The 15,245-nt window shown below is 40.0% G+C and overlaps 1 protein-coding gene across 1 annotated transcript in view; it reads left to right on the top strand.

Moving 5' to 3' along the window:
* LOC149316829 (thrombomodulin-like) overlaps positions 1 to 15,245 on the top strand; it is a 902,913-nt gene that overhangs the window by 869,246 nt on the left and 18,422 nt on the right. The window lies entirely within an intron of this gene.

Raw genomic sequence — 15,245 nt, 5'->3', positions numbered from 1 at the left:
TTGAATAATAATATTAATAATAATCAATTTTATTTATACGTATACCGCCTTTCCAAAAGATTACAGCGGTTTACAAAATTACATAAACAAATACACAAAATACATAAGCAATTTACATAAGCAAATAAAATACATAAACAATACACAATGTATACAAACTAAAATTCCATCCCTCATCCCTTAACTAAAATACAATCGCCATGAATGTGCTTCATAGTAATAATAATAATAATAATAATACGTTTTATTTATAGACCGCTATTCCGCAATGATCATAGCGGTGTACAGTGAAAATTGAATTCAATACAAATACAATGTGACAATTAAAGCAGGGAGAAGTCTCATCCTTCAGACAGTCCTTGATGTTGCTGGGTCTGCCTGATGGCTCCCTCTGAGGCCGAGATGACAGTTGAGGAGGGAGGGGCCTCTTCCTTCAGGCAGTCCCTGATGTTGCTGGGTCTGCCTGATCGCTCCCTCTGAGGCCAAGATGTCAGTTGAGGAGGGAGGGAGTAGCTGTACTTTGTTGTGGCGCTAGAGTTCTCTGAGAGAGAGAAGGCTAAGTGCCTCACAAAACTACAGTACCCAGAATTCCACAGCACTGAGTGATGACAGATAATAATAATAATAATAATAATAATAATAATAATAATACAAGGGCTTTAAATCCTTGCTTGCTCAGCCATGGAATGCCACTGGGAGTGCATCTACGCTGTAGAAATAATGCAGTTTGACATCACTTTAACTGTCATGGCTCCAGTCTACAGAATCCTAGGATATGTAGTTTTGTGAGGGCCTGCACCCTTTCGTAGAGAAGACCTTGACCTAAAGGCCTTGTAAAACTATTGTAAAAAATGGTCCTATTGCAGATGTCAAACTGCATTATGGAGTTTATCACATGGGAGGAAAATATGGAGTTTAAACAGTGATTAACCTGCAAAAATCACGCAATTGACATTAAAACGCAATTAAAATGAGATTAGCACAAGAGTCATTATCCCATAAATAACTAGGGAGTAACCAGGAAATAAACAGCAAAAAGTCAATCACAGGATTTTCATGGGATATGCTGCTGTTTCTTGCCTGGTTATTCACGGGATAATGGCACTTCAATCACGTTTCATCTTCTCGATGTCATGTGAAAACCATTAGGGCAATTGCAGGATTATCACAGGTTATTCATGGAATAATAATAATAATGTTTATTTATATTTCAATATCACTTTGAACATGAGAGTGTGTGAAAACTATTAGCGCAATTGCAGGATTATTCGGGTTAATCACCATTTATACTTCCAATTGACCCCAGTGTGATAAACTCCTTGTCTACAGAGTAGATAAACCTTCAGTATCCCTGGGCATGTCACCCTCTTCTAGCCATCATCCAGAGTGAGAGAAGGGCAGGCCAGCTCCATCAGGCCTAAGCAGAATAAGAAGAAGGGTCCTCCCTTCAGTCCATCTGCCATGGTCCAGGCCTCAGGGAGAGAAGATCTGCTGGACTTTTCCTCTTCCACACAGCCATTCCCTTCTCCTTTTGTGTCTTGTCTTTTTAGACTGTAAGCCTGAGGGCAGGGAAATGTCTAATTAACAATTTGTAAGCCGCTCTTATAGTCTTTTAGCTGAAGAGTGGGGTATAAATACTATAAATAAATGAATAAATAAACAGCCTAAGTGGAAGGCAGTGGCGAACCTCTGAATAAACTGTGTCTTTTTAAAAAGCCCCTCTATTATAGGGTCACCACAAATCGAAGTGAATTTGTGGGCACATAACAACAAAGTACCAGTGATTTAAAAGTGGAATTTAATCCCAGGTAAGTGTGCATAGAGTTCCTGCCCAATTCATCTACTGTTCAGTCATTCCATGTATTGAATGAATCACAGAATTAGCCCCCAGGATTCTCAAAACAAACCAAAGAAAAGTTCTTATCAGGAACTATGGTAAATCAAATGTTAATTGTACCCATAGCCCAAACAAGCTGAAGTAGGTGAACTTGTGTGTGTGTTTCAGACTTATGGTAACCCTAAGGTGACCCTATCATGGGGATAGGGCAAGATTTGTTCAGAGGAGGTTTGCCATTGCCTTCTCCTGAGGCTGAGAGTGTGTGACTTGCCCAAGGTCACCCAGTGGGTTTACTGGCCAAGCTGGGAACTGAACCCTGGTCTCCAGCAGAGTTCAACACTCAAAATCAGTATGCCACGCTGGGTCTCTAAGGTGGACTTAGGCTGCATTATGTTGCAGAATTAATGCAGTTTAACTGCCATAGCTCAATGCTATGCAATTCTCAGATTTGTAAGTCTGTGAAATGTTTAGCCTTTGTCAGTGAGCTCTGGTGCCGCAACAAACCACAAATCCCAGGATTTCATAGGTTGGTGACATGACAGTTAAAGTGATGTCAAACTGCATTAATTCTGCAGTGTGGTAGCAGCCTTAAACTCATTTTGCATACATTCTGAAAACCTGTATGACATTCCACTATCCTTATTTAATATTCTATAAATAATTGTCATTATTTTGAGGTATTTATGTTTGAAGTGTAAATATATGATAAAAGAACTGTTCCAATATATTTTATTCACATTTAATTTAATACTTCACTCAGACCTTTCTCAGGTCCCCTGAATAATATGTGACTGAGAAAACACATTCTCGTCCAGCACAGTTTCAAGCCATCTGGTGCAAGAAACCAGCAGCAGCAGAGTGCTCCTGATTTTTTCCAGTCACATCCACAGAAGCACTGCCAAGATGCAGTGATCAGAGCCTCAAACGTTAAGTTGGAAAATTAATTCAATAATTTTAAATGTTATAAACTGGGAAATTAATCACTAGTAACACTAATAGCTGAAGTCATTTAACTGATTGAGCCATTAGTTAACTCATTATTTGAAATGCTCATTTCCAGGGCAGATTGGGGATTTGCAGATAATGTCATGAATATTTGTCAACATCAATCCCAGGGCCTCATTTTTTTATTTTTTTTATTTTGTGGGGATCCTCAAAACTATTCTTGGTCATTTAAATTTGTTTTTCTTAACATTTATACCAAGGACAAGGGATGAATTTAGGTGGCTGCATCTTTTTGCTCAAAGCTCCAACCTTACCCAAACCCACAAATGGTGTGATCCACTGAAGCCGGCATGATGAAAAGCAGAATGGGAGAGGGGATAAGGAGAGCAAGAGAAGTCAAGAAAGGGAGAAAGTGGCATAGAATTTTTTTCTGCATTTTTAACCAAATGCCCAGCACTGCGTGAACAACAGTAAACATGTAAAAGGATTCAGTGTGTTCAGTTATGAGTCGACATGGCATAGAGTAGACATGGCATGGATGGCATAGGTGGAGCTAAACCACTCTAGGCTCCAAACCAATAGCTCCAACCTCACCAATCCTCTCAAAGCATGTGATTTACTAAATCAGGATGGGCAGAAAGCAGAATAGAGAAGTGAGGAGATGTGAGCCAAAGAGGAGAAAATGAGAGGAGCACCAACTTTTCAACCTAAAGGACTTGATATTTGATAAAGCCTGTGGCTGTTTGATGGCTAAGCAAACACATTTGATTATATGCCCAGACTTCTCTGCCTCCCTTCAATTCTTCTTGAATTCTTTATCTGCACAAAATAAAACCATTTAAAATAATATAAACAACATAATTTACACAAAACACTAGAGCCTCAATGAAATCATCTTTATATACAATTATATACACTCATATCTACACTCCAGCAGCTAGTTTACTAGAAGATATGGATGTGGATAAGGAGAAAGAATCAGCCTAGACACAGCAGAAACCAAGAAAGTAATTAAAAACAGCTGTTTAATACATAAGCACAGGATACAAAGAGCAACCAAAGTCTCAAGGCCCTCATATCAAAAGAGATAAAATTTTGAAAAGCATGAGAAGTACCCAAATTTTGAAAGCATGGAAAGCAAATGTTCCCCATCATCACCAGGGTTATCTGGAGCGGGAGGTGGCATTTTTGGAAAACTGAAATACTTGCAATACTTATTTTCATGTTGAATTTAAACTTATTTTACTGATTTCCTAAAATGATCCATTCATTATTCAGTCACCTCAGTATAAAATTGTACCCCTTGGTATATGCATGAAATTTAAAAATATAAAACAAGCAAAACTGTCACTGTATCCTATAATTTCATAGCTGGATGCAGCAACTATAGTCCTTTTCCTTCTATCCAGAGAATTTCCCACATCGAGCTACTTGTTCTACTTTTGTACCATTGCTTTTTCCTTTTGTCTTAGAATGAACTTTATTTCAGCCTTTGGTTGTTTTTAAAAGGAATGGAAGAGTTCAACTCAAAGAATGAAGTATGCAACCAGAAATTTATCATCAGTTATCAACCTGCACATGGTCTAATTTCTGAAGAGAAATAGTCCTAATTAATGGACCAGAGCCCAATTTTATTGTCGTGAGTGATATAATTATATAATATCAGTGTTATCAATAGATACAAAGAGCTTCACATGTTGTAAGAGTTTTCAGTCTAATTGTGAATTGTGCAAAAGGAATTGTTCTCTGGGAGCAGAATCAGAAGACAGGCAAATCTAGGTACCAACTCTTTCTGATTGTTATATTACACAATACTGCTAAATAATGACAAGGTCATTAAGTCATTAAGCTTTTGACACTATCCACCTTGGTATCCTTCCAGGCTGACTCTGGAATAGGCACTTGGGGGCACTGTTATGCAGTGGTTCTGGTCTTTCTTGGTGGGGCAAATTCAGAAGGTGGTGCTGGGGGACTCTTGTTCAGTGCCCTGGTCATTGGCCTGTGGAGTCCCACCGGTTTCTGTCTTGTCCTCTTTTCTGCTTAACACCTACATTAAATCACTGAGAGAAGTCATCCAGAGTTTTGAGGTGCAGTATCACCAATATGCTGATACTCAACTCTACCTCTCCCTCCCATCCAATTCCAAAGAAGCTTCTCAGTACTAAACCAATGTGTATTGTCAATAATGAATTAGATGCAGTCAAACAAACTGAATCTGGACAAAGCAGAGGTGCTCCTAGTCAACTGAAAGGCAAATCAGGAAATCAGGACTCTGTCTGTGCTTGATGGGCTGCACTTCCCCTGAAATCTCAGGTTCATAGCTTGGGTCTTCTCCTGGATTCAGCTCTGAGCCTGGATGCCCACCTTTCAGCAATGGCCAGGAGTGCACCCTGTATGCCTGTTCCTTGAGATATCAGATCTGGCTATGGTTGAAACATACCTTGAGTAGATCCCATTTAGACTGTTGTAACACACACCACATGGGACTGCCTTTGGAAACTATTTGGAAATTTCAGCAGATCCAGAATGCTGATGGAGGCCGGTTGTAGGGAGCATATATCTCTGTTAGAACAGCCTCACTGGCTTCTGGTTTGTTTCTGGGCACAGTTCAAAATGTTGGTCATGACCTATAAAGCCTTATATGACTCAGGTCTAGACTATCTAAAGAAACCATGGCCCAGTACATACTGGCGGTGAAACGCCGCCCCTCTTTGCTGTGCATCGTTGCCACAGCAATCAAACCGTGCGAGAATGATATGCAGGCTAAGGGCTGCAATGCAGCACTATGATGCCCTTTCCTGGCACAGACGTTTGGGCGCTCAGATGCCCATACGTCATGGACATGCCCCCAATGTGGATGGTGGCACTCAAGAATGGTTCCGCCCACATGTACTAGGGTTCGGGAGCGTGCAGTTGCTGCGCTCTCCCGAGCCCTAGTTTTGGCCCCATGACGGCGCTTCCCACCAGTCTGTACTGGCCCCATATCTCCCCATACAAATCTGCCAGATTCCTATGATCATCAGGGGAAAGTTTTCTCTTGGTCCTGCCACCATTACAGGCTCCCTTAGAGAGATCACAAGGGAGAGCCTTCTCAGTGATTGATTCCACCCTCTGGATCTCCCACCTATTGGAGACTAGGCTGGCTCCCGCACTGCTTTGCTTTTGCCAGCAGGCAAAAACCTTTAAGTTTAAACAGGCTTTTTATGGATAAACAGGGAAGCTTCTAAGTGGGACATGTGTTTTAATTATTTTTTTTTAACTTTTGTATGTTTTAAAATGATTTTACATTGTTAATGTGTGGGGTTTTAATTGTTTTTTTATTTAATCTTTTATTTAATTGCCTTTTGGTGGAGCAGTCTTGTGACCCCTCAGGGGGAAAAGATGGCATACATATAAAATATAACTAAATAACTAAATAAAGCAAGGAGGTAAATACATAGGAGTCTGCTCTCTTACAGAAAAAAAAATACATTCTGCTCTATAAAACTCTATATTCTCTCTTGTACCAAGACACTTTCACTTTTCTTAAAAAGCAGCAATTGCAGTTTTACCAAAAAAAAATTTCTACATTCAGGAGTGATCTATGTTTTTCTTCAAAAATGAACTTCATTTTTCTTATTTGATTTTGGTGTGCAGTCAGGAATTTAGCTAAACCTTCCACACCAGTCAGGACACAACTGAATACATTTTCATTTCCCTACATTAAATTGATAATGCTTGCCAAGATAGCAATGTAAAATACATACAGCAAATTTACATAATGCCCATATAAGACTTTTGTTAATGAATCAAGTCCTAAATGAAGAGCACTATAAATACATTAGTAATCAAAGAGCAAGGAAGACCAGTGAACATATCTCTGCAGAGCAGTTGTTGAGATCCATTTCCTACTGTCAGTGTCAATGCATGGAACACAGTCCTAATTAACATGTTGAATTTAATGTTTAAATTTTAATAAATTTAAATGCAATGAAACACTTTCATTCAGGGCTATAGTTCCTTGAAACTAATAATTGCTTTCCTCTGATGTACAAAAAGCATATATATTGTTTTATTGAAAAACTGTGGATTTTGCATACTACAGTATCAGCCAGCTGAGCTCTTGCATTTCTCAGTTCAGAAGAAGCTTGTGGAAAAACCAGCAAGTGTGAAAACTAGAAGAACAAGGCCTTATTAGTTTTAATCTTCAGATGTTTTCTAAGAATCTTGGGGACTGAGCCAAGGCATCCCATGCAAAGATTTTACTGTATTATTCTTCCATTTCAGAATAGGTTTGCACATGCTCCTCAGGAACCAAATGCTGCTCATATTCAGGAACATCACTTCAGATGGGATAACAGTGGTGGACAGAATTGAAATATTATGCTTAAATACTGATGTTCAGATAACACTGTTTTTAAAGTCTTTTATTCAATGCATGTGGAGCACTGGCTCAATCCAAGTTCTGGATTAATAAAAAAGTATGCTTTTTATCTAACATATTTGTACGTTTCCCTTGATGTAAGGAGCTGAGAGTAGAATGCATAAGGTTATCTTATTATATCATTAAGAAAACTTTGTGCTGAGATATAGCAGCTTGCCTAAAATCACATGGATGGCAAATGGTGATTGGAATCGAGGTCTTGCAGGTCACAGTCTAATACCCTAGTAGCCAATGTAGCAAAGCACTCTTGTTTTGTAGCTCATGGCAGCTGGCACTAGAGCTGGACTGAATTTCATTTAAGGTAACATTTTAAGGTAAATTTGAATACTTCTGCTTGGGAGAAATATTTTCAGAATTTTGAGAGAAGTAAAAAGCCTAGATATAGCTTAATGAAACTTCGCTGGCCTGATAAAGCTTTGGAAAGGCAGTGGCTTATCCAGGTAAGTTCCACACATCTCTACTTGAGATCCACAGCCAACTTGAATACAGGACATGCTGTGCATGTCATTGGCTCTCACTAATACCAGAAAGCTGCCTTTTTGGAAGCCTGGAGCTAGAAAAGTCTCTGTGCAGTAGGGCCTACTGAGCAGGGTAAGATAATACAGTCTTGAACTAGAGTTACCAACCCGGATTTGGAGACTCTGACCAGGAAAACTGCCTGAGGAAATTTGAGAAAGAAAAGGTTTTAGATAAGACTAGTTAAATTTCTCAAGTGGGGGTGGGATTATGCACACTCCTAGTTTGACATACAGACATGCGCGCGCGCACGCGCGCACACACACATGCAACTATGGGATATATACAACATAAATATTAGAAATAGGTCAATTCAGTTTTATCAGCATCTTGAAATCCTTGCACTTCTTGACACTGCAAGGCAGATAATAAAATATCATTGGAATAGCAATAGCAATAGCAAGTACATTAGAAAATTCTACCCCATTGTTATAGAGGTGTATGTATACACACACACACACACACACACACCTGGGCACTGGTGTGGTTTCAACAGAAACATAGCACAAATAAGTGGACACTGGAAAACCTTATGGAAGCCCCCCTCCCCAACAAAATCTGGAATTGGCACCGCCAGATAATAAACAATGAGTGCTTGTTCTAGATTATATAATCCTGAGAAGTTCTCCGTTGAACAAAAAAGGAAATTACCAACTGTGAGCTGACACAAAGATGCCACACTGTTTTGTACTATACTTCAGACAATCTAAACCATTTACTAAATTTTGATATTTTTCAAAAAAATATGTATATGTTTTTGAGATAGCTGTACAGGTAAACAGAAATAAGTAAACTGAAATATAAAGCCTTAGAAAATCTCTGCTTAGAGCAAATTACTGTTATATGCCCCCATAGTAACACAAATGAGAGATGAACATGCAGGTGACCATAATCCCATGCAAACACACCATGGATTTTGTACACACACTGGTTTGTACCTCCTGCTTTGTTACCAACAGTGTAAAAATGATTGATTAAGAAATTTAAAACCCTGTAAACTTTTAGGATGGGAGAAATAGGTGGTGCTTTTCAAAGGCTGTTTGTAGAATGCAGGACCAGATATTCACTGCTTTGTTCCCCATGAAGAGCTCCTCACTCACTTCCCCAATCCAGTTCTTTCTTCCATTTCCCATGTAGCTGGTCCATAACTTGAATAAAACATCACTGTGTATGGATCTCCTATGCCATATTTATTTTTAACTCCAAAATGCATATACGATGATGGGTTGATTTGGAAGGTAAGATGCTATAAAGGCCCAAAGCAAGTGTGAAACACTGCATCAGGTGATCAGTTTTAGAAGTCATTAAAAGGCCTGCAAGTAGACTTTATATAATTGTTTACTTACTTGTACAGTTCTAATATATAAATGCAGCTAATTCTAAGAGGAACCAGAAAAGATGGTGAGATTAGGTAAATAATGTGCAAATTTTTCAGCACTACAGCATTGCCCATGTTTTTATTTCTTTGTGCTGTTCTGTCCCTTCTCTGACTCTCTTGTACATATGCACATGCACACATACACAGAAAGGAGAGCCAGATGACACTGGGAACCACATGACATGAGGCCAAGGACTGCATAGGGCACATGAGCCACAGGTTTCCCATCCCAAACCTAGAAAATTTTGCACACTTTCTATTCTACCTTGATAGTCACTAGTTGTCAACCTTGGGTCCTGAGTGGGAGAAATTATGTATTTCTCTAAGTGTGTGGGAAATACTCCAATTTGTATTGGAGAGCCCATCCTGTATGTTGTTATTATGTTATCATGTGTTACTAATCCTCTGCTTTAACAGCAGTCTATTTTTAAATTAATCACTAAACGACTCCTCATTCAAGTTGTCTAAGGAGTTTATCAGACAAGGGAAACTGGAAGTATAATCCAATGGCAATCCGAACGCAATCATGGGGTTTAACATTATTGCGTGATAAACTACCACACGCAATTTCAGGCAATGGCAAGCTATTTTAAGGCAATGGGAAGTCAGTTTGAATGCAATTCGAATTCACGTAGATTCGCTGAACTAGCAAATTCATGTGAATGTGTTCTGGCCCCACTTTCTTTTCATTTGAAATTAAGAGAAATTCCTCCTGTGTGATAAAGTCCTTAGGTGTGCCTAAGTAAAATAAATGGGCTTGGAATACTAAATTTTGGATAGGATCAATCTGTAAACCTCAACGGTTTCAACAGAAGAATCAGGCATGTACATCTTTCTGTATTTCTTTTTAAAGAAAGGAAGATACATTATCTAAAGTTCTGTAATAGGGTTCAGTTCCCAGCTCAGCCATGAAACCCACTGAGTGACCTTGTAAGAGGAGGCCTAAAAAGAACCTGCTCCTGGCGGGTTCTTTTTAGGGCACCAGGGCACCATTGCCACCCTCATGCACAACAAGGACATCCGTGCAGCGCCATGCTTTTTGGGCATGGCACTGCACAGATGTCATCACTGCACTCCCTGTGTAAACAGCAGGGTGCTAAGATGATGCCTGCAGCGCATAGTAGGGCTCGGGAGCATGTGGATCCTCTGCTCTCCCAAACCCGATTTTCGGCCCCAGGGTCGTATTGGGCCTAAATTATCTTGCTAAATGTGAAGTGTCTCAAGTTACCTTCTCTTAAGTTATCTATAATTGTCTGCCACTTGGGTATATGTCTCACTGGATTAAACAAGTGCAAAAGCTTTAAATGGTTTGAAACAAAAGAAGTATTTGGACTGTCCATGGATCTTACTATTAATAACATGGATGTATGAGTATAATAAAAGGAAAATTGCTGATAGGCAGCCAGACATTGGTCTGTCAGTGAGTGGAGCAACTGATGGCCCACCACATCTGACAATTCATTTGCCACCTGTCATCTTGTTTTTGGGCCCTTCCATCTGCTTCCTGAAACCCCGGAAGGTAAATTAGTTTCCCACCTGCAGTTTCACATTAGACCCTATTCAGGTTGTCTATCTTGTTTAAAGCTGCTGTCAACATTCATGAAGAAAAAAAGTGAGACTGGCAACTAGAAGGCAGCCCAAAGGTGCTGTGTGTGTGCATAGAAAAAACTGTTCTCTGCCATCTTCAGCTTTGTTACGATCAAATAAGATCTCAGACTGGAAAACCCTGTCAGAATATGGCATATTTTCACTGTCTTCTAGAACGTACGCAATCAGGTCTGCAGAGATTACTTTCCTTTCATGTCTTATTAAATAGAATGAATACCAGTTTTTATTGGTTGCTCAACTACCGTTAAACAGCCATCCTATGCACTGGAAGCACAAAACTTACCTTGTACTGAATCAGATAATTGGTCTGTATAGTCTAGTAGTGCACTTATGGGTGTGAGCAGCTCTTCAGGGGTTTCAGGCAGGATGCTTCCCTTGGCCAACCTGGAGATCCTTGGTATTCTCCAGTGATCTCACATCCAAGTACTGGCCTGGCCATAGCTTCCAAAATGATATAAACTGGGATTTTTGGGCTGAGGGCATGTTGGTATATCAACTTACACATGGGACCTGTTGAGTCAAAGAAGAGATAACATGGGCTACAATCCAACCCAAGTTAAACCGATTTTACCAGTGAAGCAGCTGCGCTGAAATCAGTCAAACATTGAAATATGAAATTAATCTAAAGCTGACTAATCTGGGTTGGATTGTGTCCTTCAGCTGTATTATAACATTGAAAAAATATTTAAATTACACTGTTTAGAATTTCCTCTCAGAGGTTTCAAGAGTCCTTGAGCTACAACTAAAGCATGAGGTTCTTAGATGAGAGCATCAATAGAAGTACAGTGTCTAGACTGAGGGATGTAATAGTGCCACTCTATTGTGCTTTGGTCAGGCCTCACCTGGAATACTGTGTCCAGTTCTGGGCACTACAATTCAAAATGGAGAAGCTAGAGTATGTCCAGAGGAGGGTGATCAAAATGGTGAAATGTTTGGAAACAGGGCCCTATGAGGAGTGACTCAGGGAGCTATGTTTAGCGTGAAGAAGAGAAGGTTAAGAAGTGATCTGATAGACCTGAATAATATTTGATGAGGTGTTATATTGAGGATGGGGCAAGCTTGTTTTCTAGTGCTCCAGAGAATAGGACATGGAGCAATGGATTCAAACTAAAGGAAACTAAACCTTAGAAGAAGTTTCTGACAGTAAGAGCTGTTGAAGAGTGGAATACACTGCCTCAGAGGGTGGTGGGGTTTCTTTCTTTGGAGGTTTTTAAACAGAGGCTGGATGGCCATCTGTTGGGGGTGCTTTGATTGTGTGTTCCTGCATTGCAGAATGGGTTGGACTGGATGGCCCTTGTGGTCTCTTCCAACTTTATGATTCTATGATTCTATGAGCTTTATGATGTTGCATTTTTAATACATGCACGTTAGCAATGGTTTGTTATTAATTATAGGTTTCTACTGATTGCACATTACAGCAGAAATAACTTCAGTCACATAGTCTTCCTTGCTTCATATAATAACAGGGTTTGCAAATAGTGGTTTAATGTCTCAGGAAAGAAAGGGCAAGAGTAAATGGCCACCAGCATCTCAGTTTCCTTTTCTTTCCCTACCTGATCCATTTCTTTTATGTTCTGTCCACACAGATAGAAATGTTATTATAGGGATCATTGGCTGAACCTCCAAAGTGAGATCCTGAATAATTAGGAATATTTTCCACTGGAGCAACTAAGCGTGAGAAGAGAGGAGTAATTTGTTTCCCACTTAGATTATAGAAGAGGACTTTACCCAGCTGAGGCAAAACAAACTCTTTAATATTTCTCTATTAGAATCGTGATTCACTCATTCTCATTGACACTTTGATAAAATCTGGTTTTGAACTGGTGAAATGTGAGGCTACCTGGTCCAGAATCTTCCACTAGTGCAAAATCCTGAGACCCAGCTGCTATGAGGTACACAGCAGAGAGATCATTATCCTAGTTTGGTAGTTGCTGCTCATCTTCTGGGGCAGTTTCAAAATTCCGGTGTTTGCTTTTAAAGGCCTTCCACAGCCTGGACTCAGCATAACACAGGGAGGCCTCCTGTTACCTGACCAGTTTCACTCACTCTCCAAATGTTCAAGAAATGTATTGCTCTATATGAATTCCTCCCTTTTATGAACTGAGATTTGCACATTGCTTTAAGCAACAGCCACTGTAAGTAGGTAACCTAGCAATGACAATGTAATTCACCTATACTCCTCCTCTTCCTTATCAGCCATTCTCTAAATGCTCCAGTGAACATGCAGCAATATCAAGGGCCTGGGACTGGTGTTATCCACCCCTTCACTACCCCATCTCACACAGATGGGTGAGAATGGTACTAGAAATTAGAAACACACACCATAGTAGTTTGCACAACTGAGTAGTAAGGAGGATGGCATGTCAAAGCTGCAAACATGCTTTGGCCTATCCCCTTGTTATTGTTATTGTTAATTGCCATCAAGTCAGCTTCATGGCCCTATGAATGAGAGATTTTCAGGAAACCTTATTATTAACAGTTTTGGCCTTCAATCCCACCTTTAGCCATGTATATTCCAGAACAGATTTCAAAAATGACACAACTAGTATTGGGCCTCCATAGAACAAGTACTACTGTGAAAGTATCTGGGGTACAGCAACAAAGGAGTTAGAGCAGCCATTGTGAAAGCAGGTCATGCAAGCTCCCCTTCTACAAAATGATGTCATGGAAGAATGCAGACAATTCATTTAGCTCCACGGCTATCACAAATGTGCTGCCACATTCTGTATTGTGCTCAACTAATATATTGTGCCTGATCCAGCAGAGAATGAATAATCATTCAGTGGACAAATCCAGGAACATAACAGAAAAGAAGCAACAGCCACCATCTGATTGAAATAAAAACATTCTTCCATGATGGCTTCAAGTGATTGGTGAACCTGGAAGGGAAAACTGGGACTGAGTGTAGCACTTGGAGACTACAGTGGCTCATATGTCCAAGATGTATGATTTTCCTTTTGCATACTGAAGTACTTAGAATCACAGACTATAGGCAACTATAAGGGGGATGAAGGCAATCAAATCCTGGGAGCTAGAAAAGAGTTGCTATATTGAGCAGAAAACCAGCCTCTGCTCTAGAGATCAATTCTAGAGAAATAGTCATTTTTTTAATGTCTTCTTGCAGAATATTTATTAATAACACATTCAGTACTTCAGAATCATGTACATGAAGAGTGATATATCAATGGCCACAAAAGCAGTATGAAACAGTGAGATTAAAAACGCATCTAAAAAGTCCTCCTCCTTCTCCCCGCCCCAGTTTCTGCCTGGTGCTAAAAAGACAACAGTGTAAGTGCCAGAGAAGCCCCTATAGAAAAGAAATAATAAAAACCTACCATTGGGTACTACAGTACTAAGAAAGCCCCCCTGAAAGCCATATGCTTTGCTTTAAAGGGGAGGGACATCCGAAGTTCAAAGAACATCAAAATTCTTGATAGATAAGTAGGTAGGTGCCATGCTTATCTAACCTGTAAGAACTTAAAGCTCAAAGGAAGCATCTTGCATTGAGCCCAGAAATCCATGGGGAGCCAGTGCAGTGGAAGCTGTTGTGTACCTTCATCAGTTCCAATTTATGGTAACCCTAAAACAACCCTATCACACAGTTGTCATGGCAAAATTTGTCCAGCCTTCTTCTGAGGCTGAGATTGTGTGGTTTGCCCAAGATGAACCAGTAGGTTTCCATGGCTGAGTTGGGATTACAAATCCCAGTCACCCAAGGTTGTAGTGTAATGCTCAGACCACTACACTACGCTGGGTTTCTGCAGCTGAAATAGCACAGACATAACATGATCACCAAAGCCAACCTAGGGTAGTAATCTACCAGAATCTTTGTAGCCTTCTAGAGGCCTGGCTTGTGGAAACCTTCCATCTCTGTACATGGAGAGAAGACCTAAGATGTTCCATTGGGAAGGATGGTTCAGTGCCACAAGAATGGCTCTATATAGAAGAAATGACAGATTCAACTGCCAGGCTACAGGCTTCTAAGGGAAATTTCACAGAAGGATTTACATATGCTTGAGTGCAATTCTATACCCATGCAGAGTGACTGGTACAGGAACTGATAGCCTCACTCTGATAGTTTTCTGCTATATTCAACCTTATCGCTTTTTCTCCATCCAGCGACACCTCACCCATGTTCATTTGGTTTCTTGCCAGTATCTGTGGCTGTTGCATGCTTATGTGTACACACAGAGAGTAATATGTCTGCTTCTTTGACAATCTGTAACCTGCCTCAGGAAAAAAAAATCCAAACATCTCACACAATTATTCTATTATTTTCTGGTGCTCTTTACTATTTAAGGGCTTTTGCTCAATGTATCATACCAACCGTAACCATGGGGAGAGTGAAGGACAGCAAGCTCTTGGAGCATATTTGATTATGCCTCTTCCTTGTAACAGACAAAAATGCAGGATGGTGGACTGGTATTGTAATGGTGGCATTCCCATTGCCCATTCTTTTCATTGCTGATCACATCTGAGATGAAATAGGGGGAGGGCTTCCTACCTTCCAACTGTTGCAGGAAGAGAGACACAGTGCA

This window comes from Sceloporus occidentalis, unplaced genomic scaffold, assembly GCF_023333645.1.
Source record: "Sceloporus occidentalis isolate IW3139 unplaced genomic scaffold, rSceOcc1.0.p SCAF_3, whole genome shotgun sequence".
NCBI lineage: Eukaryota > Metazoa > Chordata > Lepidosauria > Squamata > Phrynosomatidae > Sceloporus > Sceloporus occidentalis.
This window is presented reverse-complemented; position numbering and strand designations above follow the sequence as displayed.